The sequence below is a fragment of the Triturus cristatus genome, chromosome 10 (genome assembly GCF_964204655.1).
Source record: "Triturus cristatus chromosome 10, aTriCri1.1, whole genome shotgun sequence".
NCBI classification, from domain to species: domain Eukaryota; kingdom Metazoa; phylum Chordata; class Amphibia; order Caudata; family Salamandridae; genus Triturus; species Triturus cristatus.
This window is the reverse complement of record NC_140593.1, coordinates 419,715,540-419,728,199: the sequence shown is the minus strand read 5'-3', so window position 1 is coordinate 419,728,199 and position 12,660 is coordinate 419,715,540. Positions and strand designations below refer to the sequence as shown.

Sequence of the window (12,660 nt, the reverse complement as noted above, 5' to 3'; positions counted from 1 at the left end):
TTCGGGGTGTAGCCTGTACCTCTCATGTATCTCTGCATCAGTCAGCTGGAAGAGTGTGATGCGCTGTCTGTAGATGCGTTCCTCCCGTCGCCAAATCCTCAGACCTGCTGCCTGTTGACGTAGGCGCCTTGCAATGACATACAGAGCGGCCATGTTGTCCACGCTGTTGCCTTTTGGGATTGCTTATATGCATTGTTGATGGTTACCACCTGCTTTCAATCCGTGTTAATTACCGACTCTTATTTACCGATTTTCATGGATTTCTTAATTACCGAGTGTTCCTACATGTCATTTTAATTTTTACCACTTCATATTTACCACTTCATATTTACCGATTCGTTAAGTATGTATTCGGTAAATATGAATCGGTATTTTAGGATTCGGTAAATATGATTCGGTATTTACCGCCTCATATTTACCGAAAAGTGGTTTTTGCACTCCTACATCTCACTTGTCTAAATACCGGTCGGTAACGGCATATTTACCGAACATTGGCCGTTACCGACCGGTATTTGGCTACCTACATGAGGCCCTGGGCGTCTTAAAATTTATTACAATACAATCACCCTGAATGGACTTTTGGGAGGGCCCCACCCATCCTACTCTTCGGACCATCAGAATTTGGTTTATATTCTGGGGGTTAAAATGCTGATGTTTTACTAGCCAGTCCACCACTTTATTACGGAGGGAGAACCAAGATTCTGTCTGTCCCTGTCTTAGAGGTGGAACCCCCGTTAGAACCAAGACATAGGGACAAGATGCTGGTGGCAAGTTTAACTTATCTATGTTAGATTGAACAGTACAATTGGGGGGATTAAAGTGCGTATTTTTCTGCCCCTGATTCCTGATTTTCTCCACCCTAGCAGTAGTCTTTAACATAGGACCCTCTGTTACAAAATGTGGGTTCTCTAATTGCAGTACATTTGGTAAACCGTGCTGGAACTCTTGGCTGGATTGGTTACAGTTATCCCTTTGTAGTGAAGGAATGCTCGTAATAATAGGAGTCGACTTAAAAGTTTCAAATCGAACTTTAATGAAGTGAACATCCTCTTTCAGTTGTACCAGCTGATTCTCGATGCGAGCAAATCTTTTATCAAAAAGGGAAGTCAAATGTGAGGTCATTTTGCAAAATTTGTTTTTTATAAGGCCCTCCATATGATTCGCTAGATCTTGAAAAATAACTTTTGGATTATTAGGATTATTAGTGAGGGAACCTGGCTGAAAATCGGGACAGCTTAGGCTTTCATCTGTTTGAATTTGTAACGAGGCTGTACCCAATAAACTAACACCAGGGCTGGCTATTTCCTTTCCCTCTTTGCCCTGTTTACCTCCCTTCTGTTTTACTCCCATGGTTCGTCCTTTCTTTTGTTTAGTTTGTTCCCGGGTTTGAGGGCCTTTCCCTCTTAAAATAGGGATGTTAATCTCATTTTCTCGTTCATTTTCTCGTACATTGGGAGATGATAATTGTGGATTCACAAAAGATGAGTAGGGTATTAGGGGAGTTATCTTATTCGTTGGTAGAGAACTGTTATGTTCCTCCTCCCTAGACAGAGGGAATTGTAAAGGGTCAAGTGAGAGTCTACGCTCTGTTAATTATATCTCGTGAATGAGAAGAGATTCTGCTCTTATCAGGAAAGCATCAAGAGTCCCCACAGTACTTTTTGATTTCTCCATCGGTTACAGAAAATATCATACAAATAATAAAAACAGAAATTAGAAAATCAAACTGCGACTGTTAAATAAAACAGCGAAATTGCTGCATAAATCCGGGAGCTCTTACTGCGACGGAGTAAAGGTAAACAGCCAGCGTTATATCTGTATAACCACCGTTCTTACCAGTCCTCTTAATTGTTCTGGTTGTGGGATAGCGCCAAGCGTCAAGGGCCCTGCCCCTAACGGCCACAGCCGCCCGTCTTTTGCGCGGGGTTTGCACTTAGCGAAACGGAGGCTCAGACTCAGACTTCCTGATATACTTCCGATGCCAAGAGGGAGGGGCGGATGCTCGTGTGTAACCCCCTGCGGCTTCCTGGGCTTGCAGTCCTGCCAGTCCTGCCTGTGACCCCCACAGTCTCTCGTAACCAATACGCAGCATCTCCCCTCCGGTGTTACATAGATCAGATCATCTCAAGCTCAAGCTCAGAATTCTCCTTACCCCACGTGCGAGAAGCGATCTGGGGGGCCGTGAATATGCAGGGTCGATATGTCCCCCTTCAGCGTGGACCCCTGCAGCACTGACTGAAAGCACACCGGTTAGCCGCGCTCTCACTGCATGAGAGCCTCACTCGGGATCGTGGACCCGTGCGTCAGGCAACCCTCACCTTTGCCTCTCAATGCAGTCGGAGGCTCACGGTCATCTTGGCGCAGTCATCGGGCACTCCGTCTCCTCACAGCGCCGCGTCAGGGAGCCTCACGGGCCCAACAGGGACGCTCACCAGGGAGAGGAGCGATCTCGCAGCCTCCGCGCCGCGGTCTTTTCCAGCAGCGTTTCCAGCAACGTTGCACCGAGGTCGCGGGCCCCCGCACATGCGTACTCCAATCCAACAGTCAGTCAATCTCCCCAGCCTGGGAAGGACGACGGACCTTCTAGTCAAAGTGTGTGGTTTGCAAGGAATTCTTGGTAAAACAACCTGGGAGAGCCATGCACGTCACCCCATCGTGGATTGCCCTAGGTGCCTAGGTTTAAAAAATGTACAGGTTTGGGAGGTTTCAGCCCTACCCAACCAAGTATGGCACCATTAAATTTGGAAAACGGAATGGTAGAACAAGTGTTATTATCAATTGTATTTCTCTTATTTGTGCCTTCCAAATGTAAGCCAGTGTGAAAGAAAGAGGACATTTTGAGAAATGCCCTCTAATTCACATGCTAGTACGGGTGCCCACAAATTGGGAGATGTGCAAATATCCACTGCTTCTCAACTCCATATCTTGTGCCTATTTTGGAAAATACATAGTCTTCCTTGATACCTATTTTTCACTCTTTATATTTTACCATATGAATTGCCCTATACCTGTAAACAATGAAAAGCCATTGAAAGGAGCAGCTCAGTTACTGGCCCGGAAAACACAAAAGCCCTATATAATAAGAGAACATAGGATAATCAATCTTGAGAATGACTTAAGAAAGAGAGACTGTTCAGGAATCACAAGAATCTACGACCATGCAGGAAATGCCCAAAGTGAATGACAGTTACATCACCTGAGGGCTGCGGGGGTGAAGAAGACATCAGAATATGACACCTGTTGTATTACTTACTGCTCCTAGATGTGTGTGAGCATATATCACCATACCCAAACCTAAGAAGAAAGCAAGGTGTCGGTCTCATTCAGTTTACATACTGTGTTTGCTTGGGTCAGATCGTTATCCTGATCCTGAAACCTTTTAATCAATTTTCTATGATGCAAGTTTCCAGAAATATCAAGATTTTAAGCTCTAGAAGACTCTAAGGGGTCCATTAGGATGGCGGACGGATGGCTGCCGCTGGGCCAGCGGTGTCAACCGCAGGAACGGCGGCAGACATCCGCCTACGATTGAAACCCTGAAAACCGCCTGTCCCGTTAGCATGGCCGTGACGACCACGGCGGTGAGAATCTCCGGAGCGCAACTTTTCCGCCGGTACCAGTCTGCACACATGCCTAGCGGGCGGAACTGGACCCCTACAATGATGCCGGTGCAGGGCCAGGCTCTGCCGGAATGATTATGGTGCCGGCGGTAGCCAGCCTTTCTGCGGCGGGGGAACCTCCATGGAAAAGCCTGCGAAGAATGTCTCCAGGGGCCCATTACGGGCCCCCAATGTGTTGGGGGGGTGTGGGTACACTGGGGGATACCATACCCCCCTGCATGTCCCTGCCAGGTGGCAGGCACTGTGCAGTTCCTGCCACGCAGAGCAGTGACATGCATGACATGCTCATTTTCACACCGTGGCGGTGCTGCTGGCAGCAGCAACCGCCGCAATGTTAATCGCCAGAATCCGACCGCCGCGGTCGGATTTCGGCTGCAGAGCATCCTAATTGGACCGGCGGTTATGCCGCGGTCTTTGTGGGAGGTCTTTTCCCGCTACCATGGCGGTCGGGGAGAATTTCCGACCGCCATCCTAATAGGCCCCTAAGTATACAATAGTGATACTGCCCTGTCTACTTCAGTGTTTCTGCAAATGACCCACCATCGGACAATTTTAACTGTGACCAGTCATTACAGAGAAACTGGCATCTCAGGGGTCTATACACAAACTGCATTTTTGAAAAATGTTTAATATTACTATAACAGCACTACTTACATTCTTCAAAATATTATAAACAAAGCTACATGGGGAGATCAGAGATCTCCACATTTATACATCTATGTTATAATAGTAAAGGAGGGACACAGAGGAGCGATAGGGAAATGGGAATTATTGTAATTGTATTGTAATTACATTTATTTAGTGCTTACTACCACTGACGAGGCATCAAAGCGCTTTTTGGCAAGTAGCACACTACTCTGGATCCCAAAAAGGGTGAGTGGTGAATTAGTATAGGGAAATATGAAATTAATTTGAACGGTGGACATGTGAGTCTGTTAGTTGGAAAAGGATGGTGGAAGGATAGAAAAGGGAAGGGTCTAGAAAGTGTTTATTTCGAGAGCATAGCAGTAGGAGGAGGTATGGGATGAGTAAAGTAGAGATGGAGGGGTAAGAGTCTCTAGAAGTGGATTGAGTCTAGGAGGGATACATGAGGGAAGGGTTAGATAGGGTTGTTTGGGAGATCTGAATAGTAAAAGAGGTTGAGATGATGCAAGGGGGAGTAGAGGAGGGAAGAGTCTAGAAAGGGTTATTTTGGGGATCAAAGTAGTAGAATGGGGTTTGGTATGATCAGAGAGTGGAAATAGAGGCTATATTGAGAGAGAGGTATAGGGTAATAAATAGGTTAGAGCATTGAAGAGAGTAGTAGAATGAGGTTTGAGGTGAGTCAGAGAATGGAGGTAGAGGATATATTGAGAGAGTATAAGGTAAGATGTAGGGTAGTGCATTGGAGATGCTGAATTAGGAGTAAATTAATAAATGTAAACATACATAAATACATTGAAGGGATATATGTATATGAAAGGTATTTAATCTAGATTAAGTTGTATTTAATAAACTCAGACTTTCAAGTATTGCTGTACAAGCGGGGGAGTGCGGAGCGGCTAAGGAAAGACTATGGAGGGGCTTGCCATGCACTCACCGACAAAGAATAAGCTCATGCCTATTCACAAACTGCACTACTATAGTTACTACAGCCATAAAGTACCCAAAACAATAATCTTTGTACTCCAGCTCAGACGTGGAGTAAGTCCAGCACTACACATGCCCCCCTTTGTTACTAAAACACATTTTTATAGAAAATAATGGAGGCAGGGAGGGATTTGAAATAAAACCCCAAACTAAATAATCTTCAGTAATCTACTTTATTGCTAAATTAATTAAATGTAAATGGTAAAAACATGTGTTTTATGATACAACTGTTTAACAACCTTTTGTAATTAAAAAATATGTACCATATAGTAATTTTTAGTACATAATAAATAAATATAAACATTTTACTTTAAGTTCAGATTTTTTAATAAATGTTAATTCATTAAATATCTAGTTCAAGAGTGAGTTAATAGTGCTGTTGAATTTTTTTACATTATTTTCTATATTCACAATAGTTCTTTTACATTTATATCTAACATAAACATTGTTTTATAACTGTTGATGAAGTCTAATAAACTTTTATAAATTTCCCCTATACTTTACCTTTCAGAGTTCTTCACCGCTGCACATGTGAGGTTTCCACCACATGGGCAGAACATAAAATAATGTCTTAAAGCTACTACTAGTGTAACTATATGGTCATATTTAAAACATTTCGAGACTCCACCTCTAAAATGAGGGGTAAGGACATATGAGTTTACAGTATCTTTCTGAATGGTTCCCTAACCTTTTGATACCCAAAGGTAGCCTTCTGTTGGTGTAGGTATATTTCCTGACACCTTTGACTTCCAGAAATATTGACTTTGACAAGTTTTAAAGGAGGAAAAAAGGCCATCTTTCTAGATGATGTCTGGTCGCTGTATCTTCAATAGGCATCTTCTGGAATAGTCCAGAACTACTGATGCTGTCACCACAGCTGCCCACATCAGCAGCACACCCGCGCCCGGAGGCACATTAAGGCTGCCTTAAGCTCCCGCTGCGCAGGAAGCCCGAACAGAAGGTGATTGGCAGGACCAAAAGCTCCAGTCCAGTGTTGGTTGCTGCAGCCGCCAGCACTCCCATACCAGGAGGCATATTAAGGCTGCCTTGGGCTCCCATTGCGCGGGAAGCACGAACAGGGGGTTAGGGGCAGAACCACATGCACCAGTATTGTTTGCGGCTGCCGCCACCGCCACGCCTGCACTCCCACGCCCGAAGGTGCATTAAGGCTGCCTTGGGCTCCCGCTGCGCAGGACGCGTGCGGGCCGCACCTAACCTCATGCCCCGGCAAAGACTGGGCCAAGAGCGGACCCGCCTGCAACCGTCAGAAGCTGGAGAAGGCTGCGCTGGGCCTATCCTCTTGGTTTGTGCATGTTGGTGGCCGGGCAATCTTTCGCCCCCTTCAAACTTGCAGGTGTGGTCTGACATCAATACTGGATGTTCTCCCAGCAATAGGATCCAACAGAATTCAACACAGTGAGTAACCTGTTCACACAGTGTGGTTTTGGTCCTCGCCCTGTGTTCTGGTTTACTGTGGGCTCCCTGCACTTTGGGCAAAATGGGGATGAGGAAGGCTGCACCCATTATTACTCCTATTGGTTCATAGCGGGAGACTATTGACTCTTTCCTAGCGAAAGCAGTGGGGGCCATCTCTAAGGAAATAGACAGGGCAGAGAGGAAGCTCTCTATGGGATCTGGTTGCCCTTCTCTACTATCGCCAAGCAAAACATTACACCTGGTTGGCCCAAAACGACAGGAGCCTATCTTAGGGGCTTCACCAATAGACCTAGAGGACCCCAGCATCTCCTTTTCTGGTCCTGACAACAGCAGGGCAGCCCAGTTACTTCATAAGGCACAGATCCGGTAGCTCCCCCAGCCCTCAAGAGGAAACGCAGAGCTAAAAAGTTGGATGAGACATTAAATGCCCAGAAAGGGGCAGGAGAGGAACTCATAAGAAGTAACCTGATGGACACAGAGGAGTTTTGGGACCCCCTAAAGCGAAAATTCTCCAATATAGTGACTGAATTATTGACTCAGTTCTAGGATAAACTTACAAAACTGATGTCAGATTCCAGAGACACACTGGATAGAGCTGAAAGTGTGTTGTCCACTATTAATAAAGTTTCCCCCTCTCCAAACCTACAGTTTCAGGCCGTAAGCACTGAGACACCCCTCCCAGACAATCCAAGCAGAGGTCAGCACCTTTTTCATAAACCTATGGCAGTGGGAGCTATGAGCCATGAACCCGATTGCCTGAATGCCCCCTCCTGACCTTTCAACCCCTAAGTAGGACGTAAGCATACAGACTTCATCAGATAACGTCCCCTGCCACACACCCTTGAAGCAGCAAAGGAACTTCCAGCTCCCACCAACAGCCCTGGCTTACCAATAATTGACCTTCCCCCAGCTTGTTGTCCCTACACTCTGGTACTGGTAGGGGTTCCAGGACTCGGCTCCCCAAACCAGGAAACCACGGTTCAATTAATTAATAAAGTTTTCCACTGGTTAGGCAGACGCACTAGATTTAACGTGACAGACCACAGGCACATTCTGATGGCTAGGAGGGTCTGCTGGATAGGGTCGTCCAGGAACATTTTTGAGGGAGGAAGCGTGATCATCATGTTTAGACACCCAGAACTGGCACGAAAAATCTCAGTCTTTTCTCCATGATTCCGGTATTAAACCATTAACATTGGGCTTTTTCTATTGACCCGCCCATAACACCATAAAAAGTAGTCACCTTTTAGTCCACGTGGGGGTGTTCGTGGTTCGGGTGGGTTGCAGACAATTTTCAACCTCTATGCCTCTTTGGCAAATCTTAATGATCTAGATTGACTGCCAGAGGGCGCCATCAAAATCAAAGTCATGGACTTGCCCTCAGAACCTCCGACACAGGCATTTGTGTACATTAAGTCACTGCCTCACGTAAATGTAGAATATCATCCTAATAGGTCACTCACTAATGGGACCATAGACCAGCTTGAGGATTCCACAGTTCCCTATTCAAACCATAACCAGGGCACAGGGGAAAATCGAAGTTTTATCTCTTGGAATGTGGCTGGCCTTGCTGCAAAATTAGCATACGATAGGTGGATTCAGTTCATTAAATCTCTTAACATTATTTGCATTCAGGAAACCTGGGAGGTTGATTTTTTTTTTTTATTGAGGGTTACAAGACCTTCTTCCTCCCAGCAGATGGTTCCAGAGTAGGAAGAGCGAGTGGAGGTTTAATCATCTTTGTAGCCCTTGAGCTCTCTGGGTCTGTCAAGCCTTTGAAATGAGACTCTACTCCAAGGCCTTAAATTAGTAATGGGAAGATAGTTTTGTCTAACACTAGTTACGTTTTATAATCCAAAAAGGAAGAAGCAAGAGGCCTCAAGCCTATCAGACTTAAGTGGCTTCCTTGAATCATTACAGGGAAAAAGCCTCTCCCAGGAGAATCTTATTTTGATAGGAGATTGTAACTGCCATCTATGCCCAGACTCCTCACAAAACTCGCAAAGTCTGCCTACATGTACGATCATTGAGGGATTGCGTATTGAACACTCTTCAGAAGGTCTTGAATTGAACGGTCTCTTAAATACTTATGGTTTATTATTCACCTTAGATAAGATGTATTATCCCAATAACTCACACTTTCCCCCAACATATAAAGGCATGGGATGTGCAACAATCATTGATTACATCTTTGTTTCTGTTTCTTTGGGCTGGTCCACATTTTCTTTTAATATTTTACACAGCCCATTTAGTGACCACAACCCCTTGACTAAAGTGCTTAAAGGGGTGAGCAATCAGACAGTGCCCCGTAGCACAAGGGCGGGCACATTATCCTTAAGCGTTCACAGGAGGTGTTTGCGTTGTTCATAGTTAGATACTAAGGTTTTTAATCCTTCCTTTTTAAAATACGACAATAAGAGATTTTAACGTGCATAGATCCCTCAGCCCCTGGAGAGGAACCTATATGCTCATTTATTGCCATTGCCTGGTCTGTTGCCTGTCTGTTAATAGTCCCGGTAGTCAGTCCTCCCTCTGAACGCCCAATATGGTTCGATGTGGAGTGCTCTTAAGCTCTCCAGCTCCTTAAGAAGGCCCTGAAACAGATCCCGTGATAGAATCTGGGGGACAAACTGTTGCCGTAATTATAAGGGGGACCTTATGGAACAAAGGCGCTCGCTACAAAGACAAGCCTGGGAAGACCTAACAGAAGCAAGTGAACAGAGGGACTGCGCTCTTTTCTGGTATGTTATAAATAGCCCTTGCGTCTTAGAGCTGTTAAGACCAAACTTATGTCATCACATTAACCCGGATCAATGGACTGCTCATTTTGAAAGAGTTTATAATTTCAGGCAAAGTGAGGGATCTAATAATCATTTAGGACGCTGCCCCAGTGATGCTCCCGTCACCTTTCTTCTGGATGAAGTAAAGTTGGGCATAGAGGGATTGTCCCGGAACAAGGCCCCAGGACTAGATGGATTCCTCCGGACTTTTTTCAGGACAACATTGATGTATGGGCTCCGGTTTTGACCAGGGTGCTAAATGCCGCTTAAATGAACGGGATGCGACCCTCATGGTCTACTGCTACGACCGACCCTATTTTTAAGAAAGAGGGAAAGGGACAACTCTTACTGTTACGGTCCTATATCCCTTATTGACTCCACAGTAAGGTCTAGGGCCGGGTATTATTAAATAGGCTCTCTGCCTGGGCTGACACAAATTAAATTATCTCGAGGTGCAATAAGGATTTCACACAGGAAAATCAACCACAGAAAATCTAAATCTTTCTCTTCTAATTTCCAAATATATGATTGCCCAACCCAGAGCTCTCTTTTTGGTCTTCATGGATCTCACCTCAGAATTCGACAGGATGAACCGCAAGAAATTGTGGATTTTACTCAGTTCTCTTGTGGTTGAGTTGCCGATTATAAATGTATTATTGACACACCATGCCCACACCATTGCTGCAGTTAAATATTCTCATGAAGGGTGTCTTACTGATTATTTTAATCGCAGCAGGGGTGTACGCCAAGGGTGTATTTTAGACCTTTTTTTTTATTTATGATATATATTAATGGTCTAGAATCTGCCCTGATATCATTATAGAATGACAACCCCAGGATAGGCAGGAAATCAGTACCAGTTTTGTTATACACAGATGACACAGTATTGATGGCGCGCACACAAATGGGTTTGTTTCTTTCATGAATGGGTTGGACTTGTCGCCCAACTTTACAAAATTGTATGTTATGGAAGTAGGCACTCGGGTGATTAGATCAAAGACTTTCAAGGCAGGAACCCATAGTTTAGCCAAGGTCCCGGCTTTTTCATACCTGGGAATTATTTTTGATGCAAAACTAAATTGGAAACACTTGCAGGAGGGGAAGCTAGTGGACATGAATAAATAAATGGGAGTTATTGCCAACTATGCCGATAAATTAAGCACCTTGTCGCACGGGGTGATGCTAAAGCTATACCAGACTTTCTGCATTTCCAAGGTCCTGTATGGCAGCGAGGTCTAGGGCTATACAGCGGTCAAAAAACTACAGAGTGAACAAAGTAAATATTTGAGACACAGTTTGAAAGTCCACCAGAGAAGCCCCTCTTTCTCCGTACACCAAGAATTAGGACTTAAGTATATAACTGACCTGGTGGTGGTTAAGCCTATGTTGTGCTGGGTGAAGATCTGTCTAGCGATGAGACAGCTTTTAATCGTTCAGTTATCCTGGACTGAATCTCACTAGACCATGCATTCAATATCCCCCGGTTACAGCATTTCAAAGAGACCATCATGGCCCTAGGAAGAGCAGACATTTTCCTGAAATATGATACAGTGAAGTCCTGGGATCTGAAAATAGTAAAAGAGTTGTTTTATAAATACGCCACGTCCTTCCATGAGGACGACGAGCTTAGTGCACCTGTGGTGAGAGGGCATGTTTTAGTTAAATCAGTCCAGGGTGTGGAGAAATATCTCTCTATTTTAGCCAGTGCCTCTGACAGATTTTTAATAACTCGATTCAGATGTAATCAGCTTTAACATCTTTTGGCATCTCCTGCTGGCTTTGTTTTACATGTAGAGGATAGAGGTGCCTATGGCTGTGACGAAAGGTCTCCACAGGATACCCTATATTTTGTTCCTTTATGCAAATATTTTACTCGTCCCAGAAGACTGTTTCTTAATCCGCATTTAAAAGACTTGAGATTTAGACATGCCGATGTTGCTTTATTGTATTTGCAGCTTCTGCCCAAAGATCCCACATTTTTTGGAGTAATGAACTTCTTGAGAGCAGCATTAGGATCCAAAACTCTAGATGTGACTGATGGCTGCTAGGACCTTTGTGATTTTGCAATACATTTAAAGGAACTTTTAAATTAATTGTTGTTGTATCATATTTCCTGTCTTTTTATCTTTTATGGCTGTGATTATTGCCAAATAAAGATTATTAATATTATTACTGATGCTGTCAAGTTTACTCTCTGCAAACCAGCAGCACTACTACTGTTATGTGTTGCGATATAGCTTGCTTTTTGAGTGGTGATCTATTGGGCTTTGGGGACCGTTACTGCACAAGTGAGTAAACCCAAATAACCATGAGCTCCAAGAAAACTAGAACAAAGGATAGAACATCCATAACACCACAGTTGTACTCTTGTGACCAGTTGCCTCAACAATGACTGGTTTGTCAGGCATAATGCTTGGAGTCAGAATAATAAACTGAATAAAACTTTACCTGATTGAAGTCAATTGCTGTAATATCTAGTTCTCTTGGTTAATCACTAAAAATGTTTTCGGAGTTATATTACCTGACTCTAGAAGTTGCTGTCAACTTCTGGTTTTCTTTATTGTAGCAACTAAAATATCTATGTAAACCAATTGCATATACAGAGCAAATTTTAATGGTAATAGCTGTGCCTGAGCATTATATATATTACATGTGGTTACTTTATCATATTCTATCTGACTTAAAAAACATCTTTTGCCTTCTGGAAAAAGCCCTCACTGCTGAACCTAGTTATATTTCAAGAAGTATAAGCACATAAAGAAGCACTTAGGTACCTAATTGAAGGGCAGTGCTTTCTGAAGTACTGACAAACCAGTAATCAAAGACAGTAACTATCACGGACATTGTTGAATAACCTCTCATTGCCCCATGATTCAGAGACAATGACTCACAATAGAAAAAATCGTTATGCGTATGAAGCGATGTGAATTTAATGGCGGCTCCCATTGTGTACAGACAACTTCATGGACAGACAAGGCAGTGGAAGGTGTACAGTATGCTGCTTGGATGGAGTTAAGTTTAAGAAAATATTTTTGTAATGTCTGTAATGCCAATTACAACTACTTGCTAACTATCATGTTATTACTACATAAATAGATTTTTTTAGCTCTCTAAGTAACTGTACTAAAATGATTTGTAGGCTTTTTTGGCAATCTAATTTACACATGAGAAGAACTAGTTCTGTATCAATTCTC

General features: G+C 43.8%; 1 long non-coding RNA gene across 2 annotated transcripts in view; it reads left to right on the top strand.

Moving 5' to 3' along the window:
* LOC146789549 (uncharacterized) overlaps positions 1-12,660 on the top strand; it is a 41,081-nt gene that overhangs the window by 18,754 nt on the left and 9,667 nt on the right. The gene's annotated exons all lie outside the window — the stretch shown is intronic.